Here is a 10,013-nt window from a genome sequence, read left to right as displayed (position 1 = left end):
CAACATTATCAGCCCTGTTCATCGTTGATAAACATTTAGATATACAGTGGGGTCCAACATTATCAGCCCCGTTCATCGTTGATAAACATTTAGATATACAGTGGGATCCAACATTATCAGCCCTGTTCATCGTTGATAAACATTTAGATATACAGTGGGATCCAACATTATCAGCCCTGTTCATCGTTGATAAACATTTAGATATACAGTGGGGTCCAACATTATCAGCCCTGTTCATCCATGATAAACATTTAGATATACAGTGGGATCCAACATTATCAGCCCTGTTCATCGTTGATAAACATTTAGATATACAGTGGGATCCAACATTATCAGCCCTGTTCATCCATGATAAACATTTAGATATACAGTGGGATCGAACATTATCAGCCCTGTTCATCGTTGATAAACATTTAGATATACAGTGGGATCCAACATTATCAGCCCTGTTCATCGTTGATAAACATTTAGATATACAGTGGGATCCAACATTATCAGCCCTGTTCATCGTTGATAAACATTTAGATATACAGTGGGGTCCAACATTATCAGCCCTGTTCATCGTTGATAAACATTTAGATATACAGTGGGATCCAACATTATCAGCCCTGTTCATCGTTGATAAACATTTAGATATACAGTGGGGTCCAACATTATCAGCCCTGTTCATTGTTGATAAACATTTAGATATACAGTGGGATCCAACATTATCAGCCGTGTTCTCAACACCTTACGACGATAACGGCACTGAGCCTTTTTCTAAAAATGTTTTATGATCTGGAGAACACATTGGGTGGGATCTTATACCATTCCTCCATACAGAATCTGATTGGAGAACACATTGGGTGGGATCTCATACCATTCCTCCATACAGAATCTGATTGGAGAACACATTGGGTGGGATCTTAGACCATTCCTCCATACAGAATCTGATTGGAGAACACATTGGGTGGGATCTTATACCATTCCTCCATACAGAAACTGATTGGAGAACACATTGGGTGGGATCTTATACCATTCCTCCATACAGAATCTGATTGGAGAACACATTGGGTGGGATCTTATACCATTCCTCCATACAGAATCTGATTGGAGAACACATTGGGTGGGATCTTATACCATTCCTCCATACAGAATCTGATTGGAGAACACATTGGGTGGGATCTTATACCATTCCTCCATACAGAATCTGATTGGAGAATACATTGGGTGGGATTTTTATATCTTTATTTGGTCGAATTGGTGATAGCACCTGATGGAGTAAGAAACGGATGGAGTTAGAAAAGTGGTGTCTTTTGCTAACGTGGTTAGCTAATAGATTTACATATTTTGTCTTCCCTGTAAAACATTTTAAAAATCTGAAATGGTGGCTTTATTCACAAGATCTGTATCTTTCATTTGGTGTCTTGGACTTGTGATTTAATGATATTTAGATGCTACTATTTAATTGTGACGCTATGCTAGCGATGCTAATCAGTGGGGGGTGGGTGGGGGGTGCTCCCCAAGTGGGACGCAAGCGTCCCACTGTCCCAGAGAGGTTAAGAGTGTATGGAGGAATAGTCTAAGATCCCTCTCAATGTGTTATCCGATCTTATACAACATTTTAGAAAAATACTATGCGCCGTTATCCTCGTAAGGTGAGGATAACGGCCACTATTATTTTCAGAAAATGTCATATTTGTTAAGCAAAATATCTTTCTCTGACCAATTGTATTAGTATACACTACCGCTCAAAAGTTTGAGGTCACTTAGAAATGTTTGGCAGCTTCATTAAATAGTACCCCGCAAAACACCAGTCTGAATGTCAACAGTGAAGAGGCGACTCAGGGAGAAAGGGACAGAGATGGAGAGGCAGAGAGAGAGGAGAGATGGAGGTAGAGAAGAGGGAGAGATGGAGGGAGAGAGAGAGGAGAGATTTTTTGTCCATCTTAATCTTTTCTTTTTATTGGCCAGTCTGAGATATGGATTTTTCTTCGCAACTCTGCCTAGAAGGCCAGCATCCTGGAGTCGCCTCTTTACTGTTGAGACTGGTGTTTTGCGGGTACATATTATATATAAACAGAATAGTCCAACATCTAATACACATTATATATAAACAGAATAGTCTAACATCTAATACACACACACACACACACACACACACACACACACACACACACACACACACACACACACACACACACACACACACACACACACACACACACACACACACACACACACACACACACACACACACACACATACTGATTATGTCTACCAACCTTTCTCAGTCATATTGTCCTGACTCATCACAATACAACAGCTGACAGACAGACAGACAGACCGAGAGAGACACCAAGGGAGAGAGACTGACAGATAGAGAGGAAGAGACAGACATGGAGAGGTAGACAGAGAGGAGAGATGGAGAGAGAGAAAGAGGGAGAGATGGAGGGAGAGAGGGAGAGATGGAGGGAGAGAGGAGAGATGGAGAGAGAGAAAGAGGGAGAGTTGGAGAGAGAGAAAGAGGGAGAGAGGAGAGATGGAGAGAGAGAAAGAGGGAGAGATGGAGAGATGGAGAGAGAGAAAGAGGGAGAGATGGAGAGAGAGAGGAGAGATGGAGAGAGAGAAAGAGGGAGAGATGGAGAGATGGAGAGAGAGAAAGAGGGAGAGATGGAGAGAGAGAGGAGAGATGGAGAGAGAGAAAGAGGGAGAGATGGAGAGAGAGAGGAGAGATGGAGAGAGAGAAAGAGGGAGAGATGGAGGGAGAGAGGAGAGATGGAGAGAGAGAAAGAGGGAGAGATGGAGGGAGAGAGGGGAGATGGAGAGAGAGAAAGAGGGAGAGATGGAGGGAGGGAAAGAGGAAGAGATAGCATGTCATAATGAGAGTTACTGCAGAATGAGGAGAGAGCTGTTTATCTTACCTTGACACGCTGGTTGCTACGCTGGTTGCTGCGATGTTTTAACAACGATGTCGGTTACTGCAGCAGCATCATGTCCTTTCCTCCGTCTCCTCTCGTGTGCCGTTCTCAAGTTCAACCCAGCTCCTTCCGCCTGCCCGCACAATGACGATATATCTGTCAGAAGAGAGATGGAGGGAGGGAGAGAGGGTGGTAGAGAGGGAGGTAGGGAGGAAAGAGGGTGGGTAGGAGGGAGCGTACGTGAGTGAGAGAAAGTGAGGGGGTTTATGAAAATGAGGGATAGAGACTGTGTGTGAGAGAGAGGCAGGGATGGAGAGTGTGAGAGACTGTGAGAGAGAGGCAGGGATAGAGAGTGTGTGTGAGAGAGAGGCAGGGAGAGAGAGTGTGTGTGAGAGAGAGGCAGGGAGAGAGAGTGTGTGAGAGAGGCAGAGAGAGGGAGTGTGAGAGACTGTGAGAGAGAAGCAGGGATAGAGAGTGTGTGTGAGAGAGAGGCAGGGAGAGAGAGTGTGTGTGAGAGAGAGGCAGGGAGAGAGAGTGTGTGAGAGAGGCAGAGAGAGAGAGTGAGAGAGTCAGGGAGAGTGTCAGGGAGAGGGAGAGTGTGTGTGAGAGAGGCAGGGAGAGAGAGTGTGTGAGAGAGGCAGGGAGAGAGAGTGTGTGAGAGAGGCAGAGAGAGAGAGTGAGAGAGTCAGGGAGAGTGTGTATGCCAGAGTTGCGTGTTTGTGCATCTGCGCTCTAACATGCGCAGTAGCTCAAGCCCCATGTTAGCAGCACGAGTCCATGCACGAGCACAATGTCATTGTAATGCTCTTTATGGTCCTCTATTTATATTCTACTGCAGAGCACAGTCTTTATATTATACAGTAGAACACAGTCTTATATTCTAGCGTAGAACACAGTCTTTATATTCTAGAGTAGAACACAGTCTTATATTCTAGAGTAGAACACAGTCTTATATTCTATAGTAGAACACAGTCTTATATTCTAGAGTAGAACACAGTCTTTATATTCTACAGTAGAACACAGTCTTATATTCTAGAGTAGAACACAGTCTTATATTCTAAAGTAGAACACAGTCTTTATATTCTAGAGTAGAACACAGTCTTATATTCTAGAGTAGAACACAGTCTTATATTATACAGTAGAACACAGTCTTATATTATATAGTAGAACACAGTCTTATATTCTAGAGTAGAACACAGTCTTTATATTCTACAGTAGAACACAGTCTTATATTCTAGAGTAGAACACAGTCTTATATTCTAGAGTAGAACACACTCTTTATATTCTAGAGTAGAACACCGTCTTATATTCTAGAGTAGAACACAGTCTTATATTCTAGAGTAGAACACAGTCTTTATATTCTAGAGTAGAACACAGTCTTAAATTCTAGAGTAGAACACAGTCTTATATTCTAGAGTAGAACACAGTCTTTATATTCTAGAGTAGAACACAGTCTTATATTCTAGAGTAGAACACAGTCTTATATTCTAGAGTAGAACACAGTCTTATATTCTAGAGTAGAACACAGTCTTATATTCTACAGTAGAACACAGTCATATATTCTAGAGTAGAACACAGTCTTTATATTCTAGAGTAGAACAGTCTTTATATTCTACAGTAGAACACAGTCTATATTCTAGAGTAGAACACAGTCTTATATTCTAGAGTAGAACACAGTCTTCATATTCTACAGTAGAACACATTCTTTATATTCTACAGTAGAACAGTCTTTATATTCTACAGTAGAACAGTCTTTATATTCTACAGTGGAACAGTCTTTATATTGTACAGTAGAACACAGTCTTTATATTCTACAGTAGAACAGTCTTTATATTCTACAGTGGAACAGTCTTTATATTCTACAGTAGAACATAGTCTTTATATTCTACAGTAGAACACAGTCTTTATATTCTAGAGTAGAACACAGTCTTACATTCTAGAGTAGAACACAGTCTTTACATTCTACAGTAGAACGCAGTCTTTATATTCTAGAGTAGAACAAAGTCTTTATATTCTAGAGTAGAACACAGTCTTATATTCTAGAGTAGAACACAGTCTTATATTCTATAGTAGAACACAGTCTTATATTCTAGAGTAGAACACAGTCTTTATATTCTACAGTAGAACACAGTCTTATATTCTAGAGTAGAACACAGTCTTATATTCTAAAGTAGAACACAGTCTTTATATTCTAGAGTAGAACACAGTCTTATATTCTAGAGTAGAACACAGTCTTATATTATACAGTAGAACACAGTCTTATATTATATAGTAGAACACAGTCTTATATTCTACAGTAGAACACAGTCTTTATATTCTACAGTAGAACACAGTCTTATATTCTAGAGTAGAACACAGTCTTATATTCTAGAGTAGAACACACTCTTTATATTCTAGAGTAGAACACCGTCTTATATTCTAGAGTAGAACACAGTCTTATATTCTAGAGTAGAACACAGTCTTTATATTCTAGAGTAGAACACAGTCTTATATTCTAGAGTAGAACACAGTCTTATATTCTAGAGTAGAACACAGTCTTTATATTCTAGAGTAGAACACAGTCTTATATTCTAGAGTAGAACACAGTCTTATATTCTAGAGTAGAACACAGTCTTATATTCTAGAGTAGAACACAGTCTTATATTCTACAGTAGAACACAGTCATATATTCTAGAGTAGAACACAGTCTTTATATTCTACAGTAGAACAGTCTTTATATTCTACAGTAGAACACAGTCTATATTCTAGAGTAGAACACAGTCTTATATTCTAGAGTAGAACACAGTCTTCATATTCTACAGTAGAACACATTCTTTATATTCTACAGTAGAACAGTCTTTATATTCTACAGTAGAACAGTCTTTATATTCTACAGTGGAACAGTCTTTATATTGTACAGTAGAACACAGTCTTTATATTCTACAGTAGAACAGTCTTTATATTCTACAGTGGAACAGTCTTTATATTCTACAGTGGAACAGTCTTTATATTCTACAGTAGAACATAGTCTTTATATTCTACAGTAGAACACAGTCTTTATATTCTAGAGTAGAACACAGTCTTACATTCTAGAGTAGAACACAGTCTTTACATTCTACAGTAGAACGCAGTCTTTATATTCTAGAGTAGAACACAGTCTTATATTCTAGAGTAGAACACAGTCTTATATTCTATAGTAGAACACAGTCTTATATTCTATAGTAGAACACAGTCTTATATTCTAGAGTAGAACACAGTCTTTATATTCTAGAGTAGAACACAGTCTTATATTCTAGAGTAGAACACAGTCTTATATTCTAGAGTAGAACACAGTCTTATATTCTAGAGTAGAACACAGTCTTATATTCTACAGTAGAACATAGTCTTTATATTCTAGAGTGGAACACAGTCTTTATATTCTAGAGTAGAACACAGTCTTCATATTCTAGAGTAGAGCATTCTTTATATTCTACAGTAGAACAGTCTTTATATTCTACAGTGGAACAGTCTTTATATTCTACAGTAGAACACAGTCGTTATATTCTACAGTAGAACACAGTCTTTATATTCTACAGTAGAACATGGTCTTTATATTCTACAGTAGAACAGTCTTTATATTCTACAGTAGAACACTGTCTTTATATTCTACAGTAGAACATAGTATTTATATTCTACAGTAGAACACAGTCTTTATATTCTAAAGTAGAACACAGTCTTTATATTCTACAGTAGAACATAGTCTTTATATTCTACAGTAGAAAATAGTCTTTATATTCTACAGTAGAACACAGTCTTTATATTCTACAGTAGAACATAGTCGTTATATTCTACAGTAGAACATAGTCTTTATATTCTACAGTAGAACACAGTCTTTATATTCTACAGTAGAATACAGTCTTTATATTCTACAGTAGAACATAGTCTTTATATTCTACAGTAGAACAGTCTTTATATTCTACAGTAGAACAGTCTTTATATTCTACAGTAGAACAGTCTTTATATTCTACAGTAGAACACAGTCTTTATATTCTAAAGTAGAACAGTCTTTATATTCTACAGTAGAACACAGTCTTTATATTCTAAAGTAGAACAGTCTTTATATTCTACAGTAGAACAGTCTTTATATTCTACAGTAGAACACAGTCTTTATATTCTACAGTAGAACACAGTCTTTATATTCTAAAGTAGAACACATTCTTTATGTTCCTCATTAGAATACTGTCACGCTGGTATAAAGGATTTTGGAGACAGGTGCGGGAATACACAATAGGGTTTTTTAAAACACTCAAAACAAACACGTCCCGGTCGTACGTTAGTGGGCATTTCGACGGACAAGTGGACATCTTTCTACCAAAAGAAGATTAGACCCAAGAAAGGATTCATTGTCCAAGATTCTGATGGGAGAACAGCTCATAGTAAGAACAATTTATGATGATAAATCGTGTTTCTGTCGAAAAATGTTAAAGCTTACGCCGCCATCTTGTTTTGTATAGCTTCGCTTGGCGCAACCTGTATTGAAAAGTAAGGATAATTTAAAAAATGTAAATCAGCCATTGCATTAAGAACTAATTTGTCTTTCGATTCCTGTCAACCTGTATTTTTTAGTCAAGTATATGATAAGCTATTGATTAAACTAGATCACTCAAAGATGGCGACCGACATTTCCAGGCTTGTTTTGCTACTATTTTCATTGTATAACCACATTTTTTTATGGCTAAATATGCACATTTTCGAACAAACTGTATATGTATGTTGTAACATGATGTTACAGGAGTGTCATCTGAAGAATTCTGAGAAGGTTAGTGAAAAAATTAATATATTTTGGCGATGATATGATATCGCTCTCTTTGGCTAGAATCAGTGCTCGGGTAACGTTTGCGTATGTGGTATGCTAATATAACGATTTATTGTGTTTTCGCCGTAAAACACTTAGAAAATCTGAAATGTTGTCTGAATTCACAAGATCTGTGTCTGTCCATTGCTATGTGCTGTGTATTTTTAAGAAATGTTTTATGATGAGTAAATTGGTAATACAGGTTGCTGTCTGTAGTAATTCTAGGAGCTTTGGTGAGATTTGTGATGATGGCTGCAATGGCAAACTATGATTTATACCTGAAATATGCACATTTTTCTAACAAAACCTATCCTATACCATAAATATGTTATCAGACTGTCATCTGATGAGGTTTTTTCTTGGTTAGTGGCTATCAATATCTTAGTTTAGCCGAATTAGTGATAGCTACTGGTGTTGAGAAAAAATGGTGGACAAAGAAAAAGGGTGTCTTTTGCTAACATGGTTAGCTAATAGATTTACATATTTTGTCTTCCCTGTAAAACATTTAAAAAATCTGAAATGGTGACTTTATTCACAAGATCTGTATCTTTCATTAGGTGTCTTGGACTTGTGATTTAATGATATTTAGATGCTACTATTTAATTGTGACGCTATGCTAGCGATGCTAATGAGTGTGGGGGGGGGGGGGGGGGTGCTCCCGGATCCGGGGTAGATACTCGTGAAAGGTTTAAGGAAACTGGAAATGCACATTTTATTCTCTATAGGGGGATGTGCGAACAAACGTCAAAAATATTTTTGTGGGCGCATTGATGAGGCAGAAAAATGGTCCTCCTTCGAGCCAGATTTGAACCAGCTACCTAAGGATATCAGCATTCTACAGTCCTCCGCACTACCAACTGAGCTATCGAAGGGGTTGGAGAAGGAACTTCTTCCTGGCTGTGCGGCCTTTCAGGTTATGTTGATATAGGACTCGTTTGACTGTGGATATAGATACTTTTGTACCTGTTTCCTCCTGCATCTTCACAAGGTCATTTGCTCTTGTTCTGGGATTGATTTGCACTTTTTGCACCAAAGTAATTTAATCTCTAGGAGACAGAACGCATCTCCTTCCTGAGTTGTATGACGGCTGCGTGGTCCCATGGTGTTTATACTTGCGTACTATTGTTTGTACAGATGAACGTGGAACCTTCCTGCGTTTGGAAATTGCTCCCAAGGATGAACCAGACTTGTGTAGGTCTACAATTTATTTCTGAGGTCTTGGCTGAATTCTTTAAATTTTTCCATGATATCAACCAAAGAGGCACTGAGTTTGAAAGTAGGCCATGAAATAAATCTACAGGTACACCTCCAATTGACTCAAATGATGTCAATTAGCCTATCAGAAGCTTCTAAAGCCATGACATAATGTTTGGGATATTTCCAAGCTGTTTAAAGGCACAGCCAACTTAGTGTATGTAAACTTCTGACCCACTGGATTTGTGATACAGTGAATTATAAGTGAAATTATCTGTCTGTAAACAATTTTGGGAAAAATGACTTCAGGGAACTAGGTGTTCTGAATTCTTCTTTAGTTTTTTGTGAGTTAACTTGGATTCTTTCTTAATTAGGAAAGTGGAAATGCACGTTTTATTCTCTATAGGGGAATGTGCGAACAACAGGCAAATCTATATCTTTTAGGCGCATTTATGAGGTAGGAAAAGGGTCCTCTTCAAGCCGGATTTCAGCATTTAGTGTTCTATGATCCTTTGCTCTACCAACTGAGCTATCGAATGTGGAGAATTGTGGATAAACTTGAAGTGTTTTTAATTCTTCTGTATGATTAGATTCGTACACCTAGACTATTCTTTAAGGAAACTGGAAATGCACATTTTATTCTCTATAGGGGGATGTGCGAACAAACGGCAAAAATATTTTTGTGGGCGCATTGATGAGGCAGAAAAAGGGTGCTCCTTCGAGCCGGATTTGAACAAGCGACCTAAGGATATCAGAATTTAGCATTCTACAGTCCTCCGCTCTACCAACTGAGCTATCGAAGGGGTTGGAGAAGGAACTTCTTCCTGGCTGTGCGGCCTTTCAGGTTATGTTGATATAGGACTCGTTTGACTGTGGATATAGATACTTTTGTACCTGTTTCCTCCTGCATCTTCACAAGGTCATTTGCTCTTGTTCTGGGATTGATTTGCACTTTTCGCACCAAAGTAATTTAATCTCTAGGAGACAGAACGCATCTCCTTCCTGAGCTGTATGACGGCTGCTTGGTCCCATGGTGTTTATACTTGCGTACTATTGTTTGTACAGATGAACGTGGTACCTTCCGGCGTTTGGAAATTGCTCCCAAG

General features: G+C 38.4%; 1 long non-coding RNA gene and 1 other non-coding gene across 2 annotated transcripts in view; both read right to left on the bottom strand.

Moving 5' to 3' along the window:
- LOC129849054 (uncharacterized) overlaps nt 1–3,592 on the bottom strand; it is an 8,590-nt gene extending 4,998 nt beyond the window's left edge. The window contains exon 1 of the long non-coding RNA XR_008758613.1: nt 2,904–3,592. This is a non-coding gene — a long non-coding RNA (uncharacterized LOC129849054). The remainder of the gene's footprint in view (nt 1–2,903) is intronic.
- A 6,029-nt stretch (nt 3,593–9,621) lies between these two features.
- trnay-gua (transfer RNA tyrosine (anticodon GUA)) lies at nt 9,622–9,710 on the bottom strand. Its single transcript is given in 2 exon segments — nt 9,622–9,657; nt 9,674–9,710. It is a non-coding gene; the product is annotated as a tRNA-Tyr (tRNA).
- Nucleotides 9,711–10,013: the final 303 nt, after the last annotated feature.

The sequence above is a fragment of the Salvelinus fontinalis genome, unplaced genomic scaffold, assembly GCF_029448725.1.
Source record: "Salvelinus fontinalis isolate EN_2023a unplaced genomic scaffold, ASM2944872v1 scaffold_1352, whole genome shotgun sequence".
NCBI lineage: Eukaryota > Metazoa > Chordata > Actinopteri > Salmoniformes > Salmonidae > Salvelinus > Salvelinus fontinalis.
The sequence above is the reverse complement of the archived record's forward strand: the minus strand, read 5'-3'. Positions and strand labels throughout refer to the sequence as shown.